Raw genomic sequence first — 24,317 nt, 5'->3', positions numbered from 1 at the left:
AGAAGTCCCACATTAGAACAACTTCAAAGAATTAAAAAAATATATTAAAGTAAAATTTGATCTGGTTTAGAATTTTTAATTTATATAGGACTCTCTAAATAAGTAATTGCGACTCTGAATAGTCGAAAAATTAAAGTTCACTTATAATTCGAGATAATTGCATAATCTAGAACATTCCGCTCGTGTGGAACAAATTTCCAATATTGAGTGAAATAAACCGGCTAGCACTTTATTGCATGTCACTGATCTAGCATTTTCCGACCCTAAACTTTTCAAATAGAATTAAAAAAAAAACAATCTAAAGAACGTATGTGCTACTTACGATTCTTCATTGTGTGTGAAGTGATTGATTGATGGATGGATAGATGGTTCTGTTCTGTTCCGTTCCGTTCCGTTCCGTTCCGTTCCGCTTAGCTCCGCTCCAATCCGTTCCGTTCCGTTCCGTTTCGTTCCCTTCTCTTCTCTTCTCTTCTCTTCTCTTCTCTTTGTATGTTTGGGACGGACTCTGGAACGGATCAACGGATTTAGGTGAAATTTGTCAAACATGTAGAACATAGTCTGAAACGACACATGGGCTACTAATTTTTTTTTTAAATTCCGCGCGGATGGAGTCGCGAGCGACAACTAGTACGTATATAAATGTAACTTAGTTATTGTAATAAAGAGAGTGAAACTCGCAAATGACATCGTAACGCCCGCACATACAACTCATTCTGTCTCCGAGATAATTTGGTGACACATTATCGTGATATCCATTTCATTTGTTTTCATTACTGTTCATTGGTAGTCATCATTAACGGTGTATTTCATTTTTGTGTTCATTACAAGCTTAGCTAGATTACATACCTTTAATATATTTACTTGGGTAAATTGATAACAAGCGATTTGTGTTTGTAAAAGTTTCAAAAAGAAAGTTATTTAATCGTTCGTTAGTTATCGTTTGTAAACTGGTCACTGAGGGACACCTTTTTACTCGTAGTATAGATTTGTCGTACCAAATCTTTACTAAGGAACACTTAACGATTCCTAGATGCAGTGTCGCATTAATAAAGTATACTGTAGTTAAAACAAAAGCATTTGTACCTTTTTCGGCTACTAAAAATTATAATGTAACAATTGTATGACTTTAATATTACAGTAATATTTTTTATAAACTGAAACAAAAGAAATTGAAACAATTAGTTCGTGGATTTAAAAGAAAACCTTTAATCTTTTGAAGCGTTTATTCGTGTCGATAGTGAGAGCGCGGTCCACTTTGCGTCATGTTATTTTTCCATTAGTGTGAAAGGATGACTGTCATGATATGATACTTGATATGATGTATAATCTTTTAGACTAAAGCTACAACAATATTTATCCTAAGCAAAATATTGTTGTACATTTCAATAAAATACTACATTCTCAAATAAATTTTTTACAAATCAAACTTGATTATAATACGTTGGTTCAAGATTATTATTTCTTAATAAATATTATCTCTCATAACTCTATTTCTATATCCAATAATTAAAAAATATTCTTATATGAATACCAGTAGAAGCGTCGATGGCTCAGGGGTTAAGCACTCGATGTCGACATCGTGATGCTGCTGCACATATATGCGAAGAAAGTTATGTGTAAAGTCAGCAAACCAGCACTGGTCCAACGTGGTTGACTATGGCCTAATCACCCCTAACTTTAGGCTCTGAGCCCTCAATGGGTACGTATTGTGAGATGATGTATACCTGTAATGTTATGCTCTTTTCTTTAGTCGAAAAGAATCAAATTAAGGCATCTAATTTAATATTTCCTGATCCATTATTGTTCATTATTGTGTCCTAATGCAAACAATTTTATGAAAGAATTTTAAGCATAAATTCTTGATGCAGTTTCCTTTACAAATGTAAATCGCACAATAACGGGCGATGGGATTGATCAATACCAGTCACTTAACTAGCCTAGATTATTCCGCTCGCGTGAAATGTTCGACAAGAGAAATTTCCAATATGGCGTGAAATGGAGCTGCATTAATGAGGCACTTTGTTGCAGCTCGCAGACCGATGACCGAGCTATATGCTAAACTACAATCAAAATCTACAATAAACATATTATATAATAACGCAATTAATTACCTCAATAAACCTAATGAGTATTGCTAAATACATAATTACTTTTGTTATATTAACTGTTTACTCCAATACACTGTTTATTCATTTTAAAACTCATCTCTTATTAAAATGTTAATAAAAGTCTCTATTATTAAAACAAAACTTTTGACTTCTTGGAAAAGAATCTAACATAAAGTTGTATTATTATATAGAGATAGCAAATTGTTATCAATTTCGTAGACATATATTATGTATTCTCAAACAACTAATATTATTTTTATATGTCTTATGTTGTATAAATTAAATTAAATTTATTAAATTAACACCAGCACAGCAACCAAAAATGCTTTATTCGTTGGTAAAATCTAACTAAATACAAAAACTAAATACATTTTTACATTAACATTTCTTAAAACTCTATTATCCTACATCACGTTGTTAACACTCCCACGCTATTCTTTTTTTTCTTTTCGCCCATGACGCAGACTATAGTCTTTCGACAATACCGCCTAATCTTTCGTAGAACCGCGCTATTCTATTTTATTTTTCGTCTATATTCCATTTAACAAAATAGGCAAAGGTTTCGGTGGCCAGTATGCCACCTCTTTGGCAGAATGTTTAATTCTCTACTGAACATATGTAACCTTAAAAACCTTCAAACCAGCACACCTAATAATTTAATATTATAAAATAAAAAAATTCATAAAACGCCATAGCTTGTAACACGTAAGGCGGATGCTATAATATAATAAAAAAAAACATCATTAAGCTCTGTAAAGTAGCGGAAGTCGAGCAGTAATCAAAATAAACGACAACGCGCTGGCAGCATAACGTTTCAGTGTGTGATTCCACTGTCGAAAAAACCGTGAAATATATAATCATCCCTTTTATTCTCTTGGACAAAACAGAGACAACAATATGTAATAATACAAGTTTCACTGCAGTGGAATTCTACGGTCAGGATAACGTGTCGGATATTACCACATCGTGAGCTTTACGAGTAAGTGCTCGGAATGTAACAGTATATCTTACTAAAATATCATATATATATTCTTTATACGTTAAACATTCACACCACAGAATCAGAATCAGAAATATGAAGGAACTTTTGACTCATTTCATTTGTTGTCATCAGACAAGACCCTACACTACTTTCTTATTGAACTACGTCGTAGCGTAGCGGCATGTAGCGTCTGTGGCTCAGGGGTTAAGTACTTGACTTGCAATCTGCAGGTCCAGAGTTCGAATCCCGCCATATAACAATGTGTTTTTCGAGTTTCGATTTACATATGTGCATTTATCCGACGTTCTTACGGTGAAGGAAAACATCGTGATGCAACCTGCACATATCTGAGAAGAAATTCAAAAGACATGTGTGAAGTCAACCAACCCGCACAGGGCCAGCGTGGTTGGCTATGGCCTAGTCACCCCTAAGTTAGGGTAGGATCCGAGCCGATGGGGACGTATAGTGAGCTGATGATGATGATACGTAGTTAAAGTCCAAAAAATCGTAAGTGTGAGATAGTTAGAGGGCCACACTTCTTTGAAAGATGGTAATGCATCCAGGTCTTTAAGAATCATAAATATTATGCTTTAGAACCGTCATTGTTAAAATGAATTAACGACAAAATTTATGACTATTGTTTGTAGGCTGGGTATTTAAAAATCGTAAAATTCGGCTTTATTTGATATCAATCTGGCTCTGGCGTCGCGTGATCCGTCACAATTCATTCTGAACAATTGACTTATGAATTTTACCTGACGTTTGTACGAGTTATTGTCGTAAACCTGGAAATATGTGACATATTTAAATAAAATGCTTACAATACGTTCCATATTTTATTATTTTATTCTGAAACAATATCTAAAATATATAAAACATACTTAGGCATAGAAAATGCCATAAAAGAAAAAATACAAGACAGGTACAGTACGACAAAAACTTTTTTTGACATTGACTGGGGTGGCGCTTGTGAGCCATCACAATTTAATATACAATTTGAATTATACCGGGTCAGTGTGCCTACCACGAATATTAACGACAAGCGCCTCGTATCGTCATCATATTATGTCAAAATTAGTTTAATACATTAAGATTTTTAGTGTACTTTAAGCCCGATAGGGGCGCTGCATAAATTTACATACAAATTTTGTCATGACAATACGATATACTATTTTAGGCGTATTTTCGCTTGTTCCCCAACATTTTAATTTTGCAGTTTTTTTTATTCTGGATGACTAAATCATACCTTGGCTATAACTAAACTAGCTGTTGGTCGCGACTCCGTCCGCAAGCAATTAAAAAAGAACATAATAAGTAGCCTATGTGTTCTTCCAGACTATGCTCTACATCTATGCCAAATTTCAGATCCGTTCAACCGTTCTGAAGATACCTTCAAACAAATATCCACCCATCCATCCCAACAATCGCATTTATAATATTAGTAAGATATATTCAAGCACTTAGTCAATTTAAAAAAAACCTCACATAATCTGTTCAGGTGATAGTCCTATAGTGCGTGCATCTTGCAGTTAATTCTAAGTCGGTATCACATAAATCTACCACGGGTATTGACTACAATACACGTTAAAACGATTTATGACACCGCAACAAACTGTTTCATATTAAACAGCGAAATTTTTTTTCAGAATAACAAAAACTATAAATTAATTAGTTTTTTTATAGTAAAGAAATAAGTGTCAAACATTCAGGTTCAACAAGTATTTTCAGATAAAAAGATTATCTCCCTGTCTGTTTAGTTTTCGATTGATTTGGGGGTGGACTTTTTAGTTTAAAGAAACACCTAATGTGAACACTCCAAGTTACAAACTCTGTACTAAATAACAACATACTTGAATTACTAAAGGTTTGTTGAAACCGTACATTTGGACAATTATGTCAGTTCTTATTGGCTAGTAATGACTTTTGTTTAAACTTTCCAAGTTTCCGCCAACTTTCGGTAAATTGAATGAAGTAAGCCAATAACTTCGAACTTATCTTTGCTCTTAACACTCCCCCCGCCGATGGGGAACTATTTAACCATCTGAAGTGAACTTGAGCAGTGGCACCGACGGCGAGTTAGTGTTAACTCGAACTCACTTCAACTTTGAACAACTTATTCGTTCAGCTCCAACGATATAAACATGAATTTTGATCTTTACCACGATCACTATGAACTTATTTAAATTTTTTTCACGCAACGAAAAAAGTTGGCGAGATTATCTACAGAACAGTGTAATAATCGTATGCGTTTATACTTACATTTAATAAAAACAAATTTAATGACGGATTAGAAATGGGATAAAGTTTCGTATTAGTATCATATCCCGAGTTACCCCCTCTCGAGTTACGTCCGCCTATTTGCAATGAAGTTCTGTTGCAATTTTAACCATTTATAAAAGATAGGGTAATTTTATGTGAGAAGTTTCCTCGTTTCTTATTTCCAATGTAAAACTATGAGGCAAATAATAATAAACACCTAAATCAAAAACTATACGAAGCATCGTAAAACTGATTAATTGTTAAAAAATTTAAAACAATGTCAGAATAAAACAATGACCACTAAAACTTTTCGCTTACTGTAAGAAATATTTTAGAAAGAGTTAAACTAACTCGTGCATTTTCAAAGTTCGTAACCGAGCAAATTCTAAGAATGCTGTCAATGGCGCGCAAAGAGAAGTTGTTTTACCGAAAATCTGAAGAGAATTAGATTCTTTTCAAAGTTGCCATCTCCAAAAAGTATTCACGGAATTTATATTGCTTCAGTCATTTGTATGGTACAAATGAATATACAAAGGTAACAAGGAAAAGTAAAAACTCAAATAACAAAATAATTTTTTATGTTTCCGTAGTGGAACAACATCTTATTTTTTTTATACGTCGTAATTCCGACTCAATTTACAACGTTAATTGTTTTCACAGCAATTTAACAGAAAAAGTATCGCAATTTCAAACGTAAAAACAAAAAGCACACGTTAATTGCTAAAAAAACCCATCGCTCAAGGCTATAATTAGAAAAAAAATCAAGGTACTTGCAGCACAATTTCCCGGGAAATTTGTTTTTTCGTCAACCCATTTAGGCCACTTTGGTAGAATCATACGTCACAATTAATTGTAAATGAAGACTGATGTTGGGTTTTCAGTTGAATTTAAAATGTTTTTTTTTACGAAATAAAAGGGCTTTTAGGTCGTGAATGTTAAAAACACTGATTTATATTTATTTTTTCCAATTTCTTGTTAAAATGACAAACAATTGAAAAATTGTATTGTTGCTGTCATACTTTGTCATAATTTATTATGATTTTAACTTAATTTCCTTTGCAAATGATTTCATTGAAATTCCAAAACTCCAAGTTTTAATTTAAATCTCTTTCAAATTACTTCAGTTGTCTACCAAACATCTGCTTGGTAGACAACTGTTTGACAACATTACAAGTTTTCATGTCTCTTATTTTGGGGAACCAGAAATATTTTGTTTCTAAATAACGTAGTAAATAAATGTAATTGTTTATTTTTTCCAACGATACAATAAATAGAAGTTGATTTTTGAGGTTTTTTATAACGATTTTCTTATTAGCCGACTTAAAAAAAAGGATGTTATCAATTCGACTGTATTTTTTTTATGTGTGTTACCGCAAAACTCCGCCCCTGGTGGTCCGATTTTGATATCGATTAAAATAACTAGAAGACTAGTAGATTTTGAATTTAGCTTCAAAATTTGTTGCGAAAATTAGGGACAATTTTGCTTTTAGCGCTTACATAGGCTAAACTATAGGACCTACATAAAAATGATGTATGGAAGAATTGTAGCTCTTTAAATGTCCTAAATAAAAGTCCGCGATAGCATATATCTATCTTTTATTGTTTTCTCACAATAACCATTTTTTTCTTCAGAAACATCAATTAAATTCATGCCCTATTTCCGACGCTATTATTCGAGTTCAGTATTAACCCTTATGTAAATAAACATGTTCATTATCAAGAGAATTTAATGTAGATTATATTTGCAATTGAAACTATATCATTCTGTCTAATAGTTTATTTTAATTGTTAAAAATGTGCACTTAGATATATCACTCTGGGAACATTAAACCCGTGATTTTGTTTAAATTCAACCCAGACCCCCGGGATGTGGTCGGGATTACCGCAAATCCTGTGACGTCATCGCCTACTAGCTTAGTCCGGCGACGTAGCTTATCCCGGGAAATATTTTACCTTAAAATATTACACACAATTTTCTCATGAAAACTAATTTTTATTAAGTTACTAGGAACGCTTTTTATTAATTTTTTATTAAGCTTGCTGCACACGAGGTGTATTTCAATGGCACTAAAAGTAAAAAATGGCATCTTCAGAATATCTTTCGTAACATTTTTCGAAATCTGTCGTGTATTTTAGGAAAATACAATGAACGAAATACAATTTTTCTGACCTCAGGTAACGTTTTTGCGGGTATCCATTTTATTGTGACCGAGACTTGACATTTTTTAAAGATCGTCATTTCATTTGACACATCTTGTTGGGTTTCTTAAATTAATTATTATTTAAGTTTATACAAAAAAAACAAGCATTTTAGGTATTAATTGAAATGTGGCGTTCTATTAGTTATTACACATTAGATCTATACGGGCGCTGCAATTCATACGAGGCGGTTACACGTCTATGAATATTTGATGAGCCACAGTTAGCGGTCCGTTTGCCTCCGAATTGGATAAACATTTACATTGCTACCTATCTAAATTATGAACTATTTTAACATTACCATTTCTATAAATCAAGGGAAACTAAATCTGATATTAAAATTATCATACCTTCTCAAGATTTTATCTTTTTTATTTAAAAGGTGTGACAAAGTGATTAAAGCTCTAATATTAACTAGCTTTTACCCGCGACTCCGTCCGCGCGGAATAAAAAATAGAAAACGGGGTAAAAATTATCCTATGTCCGTTTCCTGGTTCTAAGCTACCTGCCCACCAATTTTCAGTCAAATCGATTCAGCCGTTCTTGAGTTATAAATAGTGCAACTAACACGACTTTCTTTTATATATATAGATAAGATAATTTTAAATGATTAAGATTTTTACACATATTTGTAGTAAATATTTTTCTTACATTTTCTCAGCAATATAAAGGCGTTTCTTAAAATCTCTATCGCCTTTATAAAGCAATAAATTTGTTACGTGATATAAAGAAAAAAGGAAAATGATATAAAACTTTCCACGGAAAACATTTACGGCATAAAACCGTGATAGTGGTCTAAACCATTGTACGATAACATATAAGGATTTCTTGTAATCCGGTGGAAATGGAGTTTGCGACGAATCTAAACTAGCGTCGAATCACCAGAAATTTCGCCTCAAAACTTTTGTCTTTTTATTTCCGCAGATCATCAAATGTTTACAACTAAATCGATTTTTTTTTTGTTATATACATTAAAAAAAGAAATAATTTATACATTATAATAAAACTAGTAAATGTCTTTCTTCATTCTCAATTCTACTTTTTTATAGTCAATACTTTATTTGCTTCTTCTTCGGATGTCATTTGTTTAAATATAATTTAAAAAGATAATAAACTCTTCAATATTCCCCTTCATCTACAACACTGTCCACAATCCTTTATCATACACGTCAACAACGCGTTCTTTTACGAATAATGGTCGCCACAAAATCCACCTCCGACCTGTAGATTAGTTTTTTAAAAGTTTAAACCGTACGCTGAACCGCATTCAACTGACCTAAATTCATATATCGTGAAAATATCGACAAAGGGAATATCCAATGATGCGTGAAATGAAGTTGCATATAGGATTTGCGAGGCGTGCATTATTCAAGAAGAAACTTTTGAATTTCTATATGTTTTTTGTTCGAATACATAGAGACATGAGTAATGCATGTTTTCACTCATTTTCATATGAGTACATTTCGCTTTGTATACTTTAATGAGAAGTCAACTATTCAAATGTATTTGTCAAAGATAATAATGACTTGATCATTAAAAATAAAAAAGATATGAAGGAATTTCTAGCTTACAATATTTTCAGCTTCTCTAAAGCTGGTGAACAAGCTTTAATCTGAATTCATAATTTATAGATACGTATAGAGTACAAACGTATAGAGTTAATCAATTAGTCAAGTTTTTTCTTTTGTACATTTTTCAGTATTCCTCAAGTCTAGTTAGGTATAAAGCTTAGTTTGCTTTAAAAGGTGCCAGCTGTAAACCAGCGCAGGGGCAGTTTAGTCTGTCCCTGCTTCGCTGAGCTGGCTTCCTTCTGCCACACTTTTGTATCAAGTTTGCGCCTTGTATGTGATTTGTGTTTTATGCTCTTTGTGTGGTAGTAATAAAAGTTTTTTCTTTCTTTCTTTCTTTCTTTCTTTCTTTTTCTTTCTTTCTTTCTTTCTTTCTTCCTTTCTTTCTTTCTTTCCTTATTTCTTTCTTTCTTTCTTTCTTTCTTTCTTTCTTTCTTTCTTTCTTTCTTTCTTTCTTTCTTTCTTTCTTTCTTTCTTTCTTTCTTTCTTTCTTTCTTTCTTTCTTTCTTTCTTTCTTTCTTTCTTTCTTTCTTTCTTTCTTTCTTTCTTTCTTTCTTTCTTTCTTTCTTTCTTTCTTTCTTTCTTTCTTTCATTCTTTCTTTCTTTCTTTCTTTCTTTCTTTCTTTCTTTCTTTCTTTCTATCTTTAAAGAGCTGACTTAAATTTGGCCATAAAGCATTTTTCAGAAATGCTTACCGTATCATTTACGTTAGTCATATTTTAATTATTAAGCCTTCAATTCGAGCCTACGGTAAACTACAACGTCTCGTACAATATGCCTCTGTATTATAGTGAAATATTTAATAGCTATCAGGGCCGTATCATTCGTCTACGCTCACACCACCGCAAACCTAAGCTCTTCAGTATTACGCCTATTGTTATGCAAAACGACCACATCAAAGGTATAGTAATGTGATAAAAATATCATTAAAGAACTTAAAATAAGCAAAAACTAAAGTTCTAATAAATATTCATAATGTTGATCTCGGCAAATCAAAACATCAAAAGATTTTTTTTGTTATTCGATTTTTTAAAATCCATTAACTTTTTTGTTAAATTAAACTCGTGAAAAGAGGTATCAAAACATTTTAACTTACACCTTATTTTATTACTAAAAATCTCTTACAAAATACGTTTAAACTATGTTGATTTCTTTACAAAACATGAAACTACTCGTAGAAGAACCGCCGCCAATTATAAGTTCGTAATGATTAGTGGAAGTTACGGTTTTTTTGCGTAAAGCCATTTTGTGAACGGAACTTTAAGCGTTCATTTTTAATGAAGACTTTTATAAATCGTTTGTACTTTTAAAACATTCCTTTTTCTTCTAAAAATATGTGAGCATTAAAAGTGTTTCATTTTTATGTGTGCATATGCTTTTATTGTTAGTTTTCTTAAATTAAATTTAAAAAAAACTTGAGAGGTGTCAAGGGACACCCGGATGGAACGAAGTTCCTTTCTATTAATTAGTAAAGGAACCAATGTTTATTCTATGAAAAAAAAACTTAAGTCTTCACAAGAATTACATTTTATTTCTATGAATTTTCGTTATATATTGTCACGTCGTTGCCATGGTGAAGTAGCGCTCATTCGTCGTTAACATACTTACTATAGCAAAAAGTGTCGTGACAACTGTTCGTAAGAATTTTTTCCGTCTAGCCCCCTTTCACAACGCGCGATAAGGAACTTCGTTCCAAAAAAAAACCTGATGGTTTATCCAGATAGTAACACCGTGAATGTCAAGTCCCGAAAAACATGTACAAAAAAATATTATTATCCCTCGACAACATGTTTTTATATAATGTAACCAACCAATAAAAACAATTGTCTTTGTACCCTGTACTTACATTATAGTAATAAAAATAAATACAAATTATTGTGGTGGAAGGTTCGAATGGAGTTGTAATAAGAATTAATGCGACGTTGCCGCTCCGAACATGTTTCACGACATTAACCTAACACAGGATACGCTTATTGCCCTCCGACACACATTTTTTACAACAAACATTTTATAAAATTATGTAAAAAGGCATTTTTTTATCAGGTAACTGCACATCAGCTAAACAGATTTGGATTTTGGCCTAAAGATACAACATATTGTAAAAAAAAGCGATTTTTAATCCCTATTGTTTACGTGGGATAGTTTTTTGTTTTCTATAAATCTTACTAGTATTATTATAAATGCGAAAGTTTAGATAGATGGATGGATGTTTGTTCAACGGATTTTGTTAAATTTTGGCACAGATGTAGAACATAGTGTGGAAGGCATAGGCTACTTATTAACTTTATTTTTATTAATTTGCGCGGACGCAGTCGCGAGCGACAGTTAGTTACTTAATAATTGCCTTTCAAAATTCGACGCCTATGAAGTCACAAGCTAATTCATATTAAAATAAACTAGTTATTGGTTAATAATCAAATCATATTAGTTTGCAAACAGTTTTAATTAAAACAACTGCAGTTTTTGAATGTGGTAGTTTATACTGAGCTTGAAAACGGCAACCGACGGCCAATTAAAAGTTGTTCATAATTAACTACTCGCTGCAACGCGACGTTTTGTTCGAGTCGCGCTATTTTGTGAACGGAACTCTTGGTTTTCATTTTTCGAATAACTTTTAGCGTTACGCCTTTTCTAACATAAGTTTAATATTTAAAATCTAAGCGTGTTTAGGCAAACGTTTTACCAGACTTCGAGGGCGTGTGGGTTTTTGCTGTACCATCTTTTCTAACCTTTAAAGATAGCTAACTTATGGTAGATATTTGAGCAGCGGTTACGTTGCTATAAGCGATGTTAGATAACTGCTTGCACGTTTGTCATCTTTTTTTCTAAAATATATACATATATATATTTTGAAATAAGAATATTAATGAAAGCAGGAAACATGTGAATTTTCCGTTAAATAAAGTATAAAACAACCCTAATGCAGAATTCCCGCATGCCTCGTGACAAATCACGAGCGATGAGAAAAATTCTCGCGTCGCGTCCGCAAACATTAGTCGTTGGGAATGCGAGGAGGGTAGTGACGGGAAGAGGTGAGATGGGGAAGGGGACGAGCGTTGAGATAGAACGCGCAGCCAATTTGCGGGGATGAGTCGACAGCATTTTCATGTCGTCAATGCCTATCAATTTCGTTCATCTTTTTTTTGTTTTTGTTGTTACTCTTCATCATGGCAGAGATTAAGAGACATCCCCAATAAGTTATACTAATAAATCTTTATAAACTATGTCATATATTTATATATCTATATATATAAAAGAAAGTCGTGTTAGTTACACTATTTATAACTCAAGAACGGCTGAATCAATTTGAATGAAAATTGGTGGGCAGGTAGCTTAGAACCAGGAAACGGACATAGGATAATTTTACCCCGTTTTCTATTTTTTATTCCGCGCGGACGGAATTGCGGGTAAAAGCTAGTTCCAAATAATTATCAAAAGACAAAATTAACCACGATAACAGAGTCTAATCGGGCAATATAAGTTTTTCGTACTACACTTTAATTTATCTTTAACTTACTGAGTCACAAAAGTTTCTTGCATTATAATCGTGTGTGATTTGGCAATCATTTCAATAGCGAAGAATATTAGACGCCCCAACATGTCAGCAACAGCACTGATAATAGCTCGGTGTATAAAAGCCAGCTATTCAAAGTTTCCACATCGCTTTATCTATCATCTCTGTGTACCATTTACAGATATAATTTTCAACGTTAAACTCTTAATATTGCAGTGAATAGACGTTATTATATAATTTTTGTGTTATTTTCATACAGAAAAGAATATCAGGAAATCTAGTTTTTTATAAGATAATTCATATTATGTAACAAGAGATAAAGGAAAGAATTAAGCAAGATATTAACATAAATTTTCCTTCTATGTTTTACCTGATTTGACTTAAACTTAATTTTAAAAAACTCAACTAAGACTGTAATTAATGAAATAACGCCATCTATTGGCTGCATTATAAAAAAAGATTTAAAAACTTTTAATTTAAACTAAACAAAATCAAATTATATTTGATGCAATTTATTTGACAAAAAAACGCTCATTTTTTGGCGATATAACATCTATTATGACACATAGGGGAAAAAAAATCTAATGACACCTTACACGTAAAAATGGCTTCAGTACTTTTAAGCTCTAGAACGTCACATCAGAACTTGTATACATACAAACCCACATACATAAAATCAAACTTACATGCAGGCAAAAAACAATAACATTACTTTTCTTCATTAATTTAATCGGGTAGAAACTTTACAGTACATGTACTTTTACACTTGTTCATTCATCTAATGTATGTTACAATTTTATTCGTATGAGATGTGTAAAAGTGAAGTTCGCGGGTGTTCGCGTAATAAAAGAGAGAAACGGCTCCTAAACTAAATTGATTTCTCGTAAAATGAATTGTTAGAATAAACTGTTTTACTATTTGCTTCTGTTTTGTTTTGTAACTTCAGATGTGTTTCAATTATTTTTAAGCGCAATATATTCGCGATAACATAAGGATGTAATCATGTTATTCATCCGGCTACAGGAATTTAAATATTTGCTACAAAAAAACAATAAAAACTTACTTCTCTCTTTTGTCTCTTCTCTTCTCTGTTTAGTAGAATAGATTTGAATTTGATTTGAATAGAATTGTTACTTTGTTACTGCAACTCAATATACAGTATAAATTAAATGACGATTTAAAAAAAAATCATAACATAGCTGCATATTAACTCAGTTTTTCTTACAATATAAGTACTGCCTATGTTGGTTTCATTATTAAAAAAGCCCTCATACGCACAGGCGCTTTTTATCGCGCGTTAAAAAATCTGTCAAATAAAACAAATGCGTTCCATGTATATGTTTATACGGCAGCGCTTTTAAAACGCAACGTTTTTTATCGCCCAGTGTTGCATTGAACGCTGGATGAACGAAAAAAGAGTGATTTTAAAGCGTTCGTTACTTGGGAGCCGCCAACGCCGTGTCTTAACGCGGCGTTAAAAAAGCGCCCGTGTAGTTTTCTCTCAGTAATTCTAAACTAAGGGTCTTCTTTAGTAACCAACGTGTCTGATGTGCTTAACCGCAATGGAATAAGACTTTATATAACATCAAGTAACTAGCTTATATATTCATGTGACGTGGGATAACAAGGGTCCAAATTATTGAAGGACTGTCCGCAATCGGCCAGAGGAAGATAACGACAAATCAAATATCCCTCATCCCCCCCAACCCCTTTCGGATGTTGAATGATCATTTCACTGCCGGATACTATCCTTATTTCAGCGGCTCCTACGTGTATAGCCGTAAGTTAAAAATTGCGATTTTTCAAGAAATTTATTTCAAATTACGTTAATGAACTAGAAATGTTTTCTATTCAGAATATATTAATATTCTATCCATTAATATTACATGGTTTAATAATATAAGTATTTTGATTATGTTTCAGTTTTTGTAATGTTAAATCTTGTTATCACAATACGAAAGCACCTCAAGTAATTTTGCTCAAAAAACGAATTTCAACCATTCGCATAAGATTAAAGATCCATCAAAATTGTCTGTTAAAGAAGTTAAGATTTTTTCTCTCTACTTCTAATGAAATAATTTTGGGTTTTAAAACACACATCTGAAACTTTGTTATGTTGTATATTAACGAGGATTTCGTATTTTTTCCAAAAAAATAGAAACATTTAAATTTTTAATCTATTCAAAAAAACAATAGAAAATTATAAAAACACAAACAATGCATGCAATTAATTTTCATAAGTGTAGTTGCACTGGAGTTTTGGCACAATGAAATACAACGGCATCGCACGACTCCTCATGAATTTATTCATACATTTTAACGTTCACATCTATACGCGCCAAATTGTGAATTAGGTTTCGTACTAAACAAAGATATTTTAATAATATATTCAGTCTGTTTGTATATATATTTATATAATTTTCCAACCACTTTTCAGAAATATCTAAAGAACTTAAAAATGAAAAAAAAAATTGGCTTACCACATTCATTAAAAAAAAAGTACACAGTAATATGAAATATTAATTCCCCAAATATTCACTATAAACACTGCACAAAACATTTCCCTACTAATAGACACAAACGTTAACGGAGTAATATTTAAATCCCAGTCTCATAATCATCATCAGCTCATTATACGTCCCCACCAAGGGGCTCGGAGCCTACCCCAAGTTAGGGATGACTAGGCCATAGTCAACCACGCTGGCCCAGTGCGGGTTGGTTGACTTCACACATATCATTGAATTTCTTCTCAGATATGTGCAGGTTGCATCACGATGTTTTCCTTCACCGTAAGAACGTCGGATAAATGTACATATGTAAATCGAAAATCGAAAAACACATTGGTACATGGCGGGATTCGAACCCAGGACCTGCAGATTGTAAGTCAAGTGCTTAACCCCTGAGCCACCGACGCTCTCAGTCTCATAAGATTTGGTAAAATTCGCCAAAACATGTCTCCTCTCTACAGAAGTCATAAATTTATTCATTCGCTTTAAATATTCATTTCCCTACATCGCGGTTGTTAGTGGAGTTTGCTTTAGGTTTTACTTCTGTCTGATAACTTACTCTTTATTTGGAAGTAGGCCAACGTTTGACCGAAACATGTGTAAACTTATAAACTTAACAGTTACATTGCAAGGGTTTAAAAGGGAATAGTCATAGGAGATGAAAGTTTGTGTGGACAAACATTGTACCTACTAAGAAGTGTTTCAAAACTAAAAAAAAATTGCTTCAAAGCAAAAAGTAACATATTTCTAGATATTAAAGTAAGCACAGATTTGAATGGTTAAATAATTTCAACAAGTTTAATACAGGGGGTGTAACTCAGCGGTAGAGTGTCTGCTTCGCATGCTGAAAGTCCTGGGTTCAAATCCCAGCACCTCCAATCTTTTTTTCTGTTTTATTGATGTTGTTAAATATATAATTGCATTATTATTAAATTTTAAATGATTTAAGTTTTACAAAATCAACACGAAAGTTTTAACAATTCTTTTTTTTTTAAGTAAAACAGAAATTACTCAAGCAAAAAGCTTTGCAACCCTTCGCTTTGTCATTTCATTTGTAACTAGTTTCCACTACCGAAACATGTATAGAAACATATATTGTTTACTCTTTTACTTTAAAGATAATTAAGTGAAATGGCAACAATTTTCGTACCAGTGTACATCAAACTTGTTCAACAAAATCATGACTTATTAGTATGTACTTAATAAAAAAAAAAAATTCAAAAAAAAAAAAACAGTAAAAGCTTTTGATTTAAAGTCCTCTTTTACGATTATAAAACACTAGCTTTTACCCGCGACTCCGTCCGCGCGGAACAAAAAATAGAAAACGGGGTAAAAATTATTATCCTATGTTCGTTTCCTGGTTCTAAGCTACCTGCCCACCAATTTTCAGTCAAATCGATTCAGCCGTTCTTGAGTTATAAATAGTGTAACTAACACGACTTTCTTTTATATATATAGATCTGCGACGATTTCAATTAATAACACTGGTCTGCAACGAAATCCTCCTTTGAATAAAAGTATGATCCGTTTAAAGAGTTTACCATCCTCAATCTATATCTGCTTTTCGTTTTATGCTATCACGTCTATTTTTTTTTTAATGTTGATTTTAGATTTTTAGAAATTATGGGATTTTTAGCTATACTAATATTACTATACTATGTTATTCTCGCGTTAAAGCAACTTTAATTGGTTGAGATTGTATTTGCACACAAATAAACGATGTGCAGTGATAGAAAGAGAGAAAATAATATTATCTGACGCTTTTTTAAGCGAATATGAAAGAAAATTATATGGGAATATGATGTTATTACTGCAAGAAATCAAAAATTCACAATACGCTTAGAACATTTGTGTTGATCTAAAAGTTTTAGCAATTTTAACTGGCCTGCAAGGAGGATGTCCTCATTGCAGTCCAGTTAAAATCACCAAATGGTAAATACCAAATTTTGTGGTTTTTTATGTGAGTGGACAGTCGCGCAAAAGATAAACACAACATAGTAAAAAGCTGACCACAAAGAACGTTTTTTTTTTCAAAATCAAAACCTCTCTGAGTTTGTCTCCTGTATCTAAAAATGTAAAGGAATATCCTTTCGTTCCTAGTGAAAAAAAAATTCCACCACTTCATATAAAGCTGGGTCTTATGAAAAACTTTGTGAAAGCCCAGTACTTTCAGTACTAGAAAACAAAGTTTCCCCGGATCAGGCGAAATTAGAAGAAAGAATTTTTGTAGGTCCTCAAATACTCGAGCTTATGAAGGACTCAAGTTTTAAAATAAATTTAAATCAATTCGAAAAAAGGGCGCAGACTGCTTTTGTAGAAAATTTGTGCCAAAATTTTCTTGGAAAAAAATCAGAACTATCAGGAAATCAAACAAGAACTTCTCATTTCCTACAAGGCTCAAAAAAGTAACATGTTTCTTAAAATTCATTTTTTGCACTCTCAATTAAAATTTTTCACACCAAATCTCAGAGCAGTATCTGATGAAGACTGTGAGAGGTTTCATCACGATATTTTGCACATAGAGAGGACACAACGGGAAATGGTCCGAAGCAATACTTGCAGATTTTTGTTGGTCGATTTATCAGGAAACTCCATTATAAAATATGAAAAAGAAAAAAAAAACGACTAAGTAAAATAGGATTGACAACTAGTAATGATATTGTCATATGCGTTTTAAAGGTTATGTAATAGTGTACATCCAACATTATTTAAGTAATTAAATGAATGATAAAAATTTCATATTAAAAAATAGTTTTTCTTAAAAATTCCATCCCAAAGAATATAGACGTGCTAGAAAACTTTGAATGATATATTTATGTTCAGTATTGTTGTATTAGACAAGATAACTGCATAACATTTGAAGGAGAGAAAAAAAAAATTTTTTGCAGACCAGTGTAATCGTTACCTTTGTTACTCTGACAGGGTTACAAATCTACTAAAATGTTGTAAATATTTTACTTGATGAAAACATACTGCTGCTGTGTTTTAGATAACATACATTTGTTCAACGAGTAACATTTTTTGACATCTCGTAAACATTAAATTACTCTTTTTTGTTTCATCGCTACAATTTTACGTCCGAAAACAGTGTTTAATCTGAAACCATTTTTACATATTCGTGTTATTTTTAATTGTTTTACTTCAAATTTAACCATTCTTTAATATATCTTACTAATATTATAAATGCGAATGTTTAGATGGATGGATGTTTGTTTGAAGGTATCTCATAAACGGCTCAACGGATCTTGATGAAATTTGGCACACATGTAGAACATAATCTGGAAGAATACATAGGCTACTTATTAAGTTTTTTTTTAATTCCGCGCTGATGAACTCGCGGGCGTAATAATTTTCAGATCAATCTAAAGGATCGAATTTTAATTTTAACCCATCAATGTAATGAATTGAGTCATTCGTGCTTTTTACATAATTTAATTTATAAATTTAATAAAGTGCTTTGATCATTAAAATTATAATAGGAGGCGTTAACTGAAACATAAATTACTGATGTAACGTTCATTAAGTACGGAATACCAAAATGTAAATCTGAGTCATTGTTTAAAGCGAACTCCATTACCGCTAACCATAAATTCAGACGACGCGACTTCTCTGTCATACACTTTAATACATCTGCTTATTAATTTAAATACTTTTTATGTTGAAAAATAAATAAATACATTTTAAAATTCATGACCACTGAAATGGATAATTTTTTTTTAATTATATGTAGTTATAAACAGGTTATAATTATATTATACGTGATTTTTTTTAGATTCTACGATGTTTGGTGCCTTTGGCAGTATTATTACAAAGAAATACTCTTTAGAATATTTGTAATTCACGATTTTTCTAAAAATTAATCCTAGACGCGCACACTGGCGAGATTCAGCAAATATTTAAATACGAAAATAGATAACTCGATTGAATTAGTCTCTCTTAGATTTTTGTGCATTCATCGTATTTCTTAATAATTTAAACAAAAACCTTTTTTTTTTAATACAACCTTATATTAAATTCTTATTAAATTAAAAGAACTAATAATTAAAAAGTGATAAACTATTCGCCAACGATTCAAACGAGTCCAAACTCTATGAGGTTATGTTGTTTCATTGCGAAGATCCTATGGGGTGGCCATAGGATCTTCGCAATGAAACAACATTCCAGCTCCATCATCAGATAAGTATCATGTCAAAATAACATTACATTGTCACACGATTTACACATGTTACCTAAAATTCAGCTCAAACCGGAAAGTGGGTCAAATTTTATTTGCATCATTTTGAAGACAAATATCGAGACAGTGAAACCTTTTCAAGTTTATATGACATCTCAACATACAAGACTCGGATCTATAGCTCATTAATTTAATTAATTTGTAACACGCTTGTTATGTAATCGGAGTGTGTTTGCGTGCGGTATTGACGCAGCCAGCCTGCCTCCCAACGAGTTTGCCCACAGCCTACACATTACGGAAATACACACTTCACGTAGTGATAACCTAGTCATACTTGATACTAAACAGATTAGAATGTATTTTATTATTGCAAAACTAGCTGGATGACAATAAATAATGACATCTTACTAGACACAATCGTTTCAGATGTTAAGACAACATCTGAAACAACCTGTACACTGAAAGACATTCATACAATCACTTACACACACATACACGCAACAAACAATACCGTCCTAACAATTGGGGGTTGACAATGACCAAAAAAAAAACAAAAGGTTCCTTAGGAAAAAAAAAATACAAACCTTTGTATCATAACTATTAATTTCCTATGCAATTCGAAGTTCTGTTGCGAGCAGTTTTTAGTGGAGCACAAAGCACGTCGACTGATCGTTCGTTATACTTCGATCCGCAGATCGACAGACGTTCCGTTTTTGATGGGAGCCAACAAAAGGAAGCTAATCGAATTTCAGAATACAGAACATTTCCTCTGTCATGGAAATTTAATCATTGATATTTGCTAGCAATTATTTTTGCTTGAAAATGTCTAATTACACAAAGAAAACGACAAAAAATACCTACTCATGAGCTCTAAAAATCATCTCTAAACGGAGTTCTCTATCTTGTTATTTTCTTTTCTGGAAACTGGAAAATCCATCTCTAACGTATTTAAGATAATATAACTGGTATGGAATGGAAATTATTGCAAAAAATTAAAGAAAAAAAACAACCAGAAAAATCTTGAAGGGATATTATTTCCATTTGCTTTAACAGTATCTAATTGAAGCAAAGAACGCAAGAATCCTCCGCTTCTACGCTCGGTAAAAGAATTTTTTCATTTGTTTGCATTTTTCCTACAAACATTTTCTGCGGGTATTTGTTTGATGAGACACATTGTACTACTAAATGTTAACATACGGGAAAAATATATGTTAAAAAGGAATTAAAATTGTTCTTAAACGATGATAAAATTAATAAGAAGATCTACTTTTATTTTAAATATGTACTATCTAAAAACTTACGCATGTCACACACGATAGGATTCAGACAACAGTTTTATCAGTTAGAAAAAAAAACGCAGCACTTAACGTGTGAGGCCTGAGTTTGTTTTTTTTTTTGTTATCAAGAATTGATGTGAAATTAAAAAAGAATAAATTTAAAATACGACAAACACAGTACAGAAGTACATCGGTCAAATAATAAAAGGCAAATTTTGATCGATATATAAATATGAAACATTTTACGTTTTCGAAACAATTTTATTTTCTTGTATCGCGTATCATGAAATGTTTCGACGGCTGTTATTGGCATCTGTCTGTTTCCTTTCGTTTGTAACGTATTTTATAAAAATTACGTTCAGTTTCGGTGTAAAATTTTTGGTTTTAATTTTAGTATAAAAGTGAATTAATTTAATAATTATATATAACACACTAGCTGTTTTCCGCGACTTCGTACTCGTGGAATTTAAAAATCTTAAACTTCTTCTTCACTACTTAGACCTTTACCGGATAAATTTGAAAAAAACCTTAAACATAGTACGTAGAGCGTTCCGAACAAACATATAGGTATATATATGAAGGTAAACATGACTATAATGGTGTAACAAAAAAATTACGATTTTCGCAATTTTTCCTTCATCTGCGCTATAAGATGTTGCTTCGTAGCAAATTTCAAGATTCTGAGTTCACGGCAAGTATCCTGTACGTTTTGGTTCCTTTGCGAATGTCAAAAATTTGTGGAAATTTGCATCATAAACGGCTATATCTTTTGATTATGTTGATTTAGAAGTTTGTTTTTGTTACATCTCCAAGGGAGAATAGACCTAAGAATTAAGCATAAATTCCAGCTTGATAGCGTTCCTGAGAAAAAAGATCTTGACACACAGACAGACAAGAAAGTAATCATATAAGTTCCAGTTTTTTCTTTCGATGTACGGTACCCTAAAAACATTCTACCTATTAATAATTACAATGACCCTAACGATATTTTACCATTATTATGTCAAATAATCTATTTAGAGATACATCAACCCTTTGATATAAATCTGTGTAAGTTTTCATGTGTCATATCACCAATAGAATGTACATTACAGTAATTAATATCAAATTATGTACCAATGACTTGAATTAGAGCGTGAAATGTGTCAACAATTGTGGCACTGCTTTATATTGTGGCATTCAGATATAATTCTGATTAAATTTAATTCATTAACATCGCTTTCACTATGTCATTATCATATATTTTGATATAGTTACTTAATTTGTTGTAATAAACAATAAGTTTTAACTGAAAGATATGTGATACCTGTCCCCCACTGATCCTGAAAGTCCTTTGTTTTTAATTTTACCCGGCCAATTGTCAAAATCCGGTAAATTGCTAAATATAACACGTCATTTTGTTTCTCAATTCCCGAACCTTTACTATTTGCCAAAAAGTATAGCAAAATAACAGCATTCACGATCTGTTGGTGAAATAGACATAAGTAATTGGGCAATCAAAATTACGAGATATTCAAAATCTGGTCTGTCCTTTCTAAAATGTCCACTTTTAACTAAATAAGTTTAGATGATCTTAAGTTAAAATTCTATAAATATATTTTCTAATTTACAATAGACATCGAATACGGAATGTATTGTTAAATTGATACATAAATGTTTGTAACTCTCCGGCGTTCAACTGAAGCATTTGAATTCAATGAATATGAAAGCCCCAATAGTCTAATGCACTAAGCAATTGAAATGTTCCGAGTTTCAACTAGTGCAACCGAATTACTTAAGCCTCTCTTACTAATGGGAAAGGAATTTAAAGCCTTTTGGTAGCGGTAGAGTAAGACGATAGATTTAATTACTGTCAAAACTCAAATATTACTGTAAATATAAAAAAAACACTGCTAGAATATTCTTTTAACACACCTTAAGCTCATATTTCTTCTCGAGCGACATTAAGATATATAGCTAGTAATTCTTTAGTTTTAGATTTTTACAGTGACTTTTTTTTAAATAAATAGGTCTAAAAAACATGAAGAGGTGTTACTATCGGTAACAATCAAACGGCAACCGTATTATACACCGATTTTATATTTCATTGAGGTTTTTCTTAACCCTTATATAAAATATTTAGGTACAAACCCCAGGGAACAGTCACGCACGAATATACCGCCCGTAAAGATTTACAATGGAGTCACGCAGCGGCGGCAACACGCACCGACCTCTCAATTATGATCCCAGCGTGACAAGATCGGGACAGTGTCACGTGTCACGCATCATGTCACGCTCAGCCCGCAGTAACGGATCATGATAACTTCGTGTATACGTGGCGAAAAAAGTTTTACTTAATGAACTTACGAGATCATTTGCGTAAAGGTTAAGGGGACAGACTACCAATGTGGTCTTGGTCGGTTGTTTGAATCCTCTCTTTTGATTGGTGGGAATTATATCCTAGATACAAGCTTATTGTTGCACAATGTTGCCCAATATTTGCACAATATTTTAATCTATTATTTAAAAAAAAATTCGAACAACATTTCAGAATACAATCTCGATTACAATTTTTGTCATTAAATATATTAAAAATAAAATTACAAGCTAGATATTTTCTTGAAAATGTTCACGAGTGCAGTCTTGTACTTGCGAAATTTCAGTACAATGAAATATACCCGCTTTGGCGCGATTCCTTATGAATTTATTCATATATTAAATAGTTCCCATCTTAGTGCTGCTGAGTGTAGAATACGAACATTTAATACATCGCAATTCATAGTCACATTTAATAAGGCTTTGGAATTATTTGAAATACCTTTGTCAACGATACATAAAAACATCAATAATTAATATTATAAAATAGATCTGGATGAAATTTTTTAACATACACAAAACGTGTTATTTGCTTTTAAGAATGCATTACAGGTTATATTAAATCCCAAAATGCATGTTTTTTCACGTGGACGTAGTCGCATGCAATAGATAGTATCGGTATAAATTAAACATTTTCAATTATTTTAGCTTAATTATGTCGCTACATCCTATTTGTATTTATTTGCAGTCATGCGTAAAGTGGAATTATTTGAATCAAATAAATTCATTGAACCATAGATCCAATATCTAACATCGGATTCATTTATTTTATTGAACACTAGCTGCCGCCCGCAACTGTGTCTGCGCGGAATAAAAAACTTGATAAAAAACCTATGTGTTCTTCCAGACTTTGTTCTACATACGAGTATGCCAAATTTCAGCGAGACCTGTTCCAACGTTCTGGAGATACCTACTAACAAATACCCATCCATCTAAACTTTCGTATTAAGTATATTAGTATGATGCTCTATTTTAAATAAATTAAATAAATAAAATGAATATATATTTATTTTACAATATATGTTTTACAAATATATTCTAAATTTTTATTTTTATTCTTCTCTTATAAATAAATGTCACTGAAATTTTCGCTGATACAACACGATTTTTACCTGCAAAATAAGAACTTCAGATAAATTATAATAAAAAACACATTAGTATGTCAGGGATTGAACTCGAACCTTTAGATAACAAGACAACATTGATTTAACTTGCAACAGTTGAAAATCCATTGTCCTCGTCAATAATTGTCATTGTACTATTTGACCGCATAGAATCGAAACCTCGTTAACATGACGCTAAATTTGCTAAAAGCTCTTTATCAAAGGCAATAACCGGATCACTGTGACGGACAGACTAACGTATTTTCGTCTA

At 32.0% G+C, this 24,317-nt stretch overlaps 1 non-coding gene across 1 annotated transcript; it reads left to right on the top strand.

Moving 5' to 3' along the window:
• The first annotated feature begins 15,943 nt into the window (after positions 1-15,943).
• Trnaa-cgc lies at positions 15,944-16,015 on the top strand. The gene has a single exon. It is a non-coding gene; the product is annotated as a tRNA-Ala (tRNA).
• The last annotated feature ends 8,302 nt before the right edge of the window (positions 16,016-24,317 follow it).

This window comes from Papilio machaon, chromosome 10, assembly GCF_912999745.1.
Source record: "Papilio machaon chromosome 10, ilPapMach1.1, whole genome shotgun sequence".
Classification (NCBI taxonomy): Eukaryota; Metazoa; Arthropoda; class Insecta; order Lepidoptera; family Papilionidae; genus Papilio; species Papilio machaon.
This window is presented reverse-complemented; position numbering and strand designations above follow the sequence as displayed.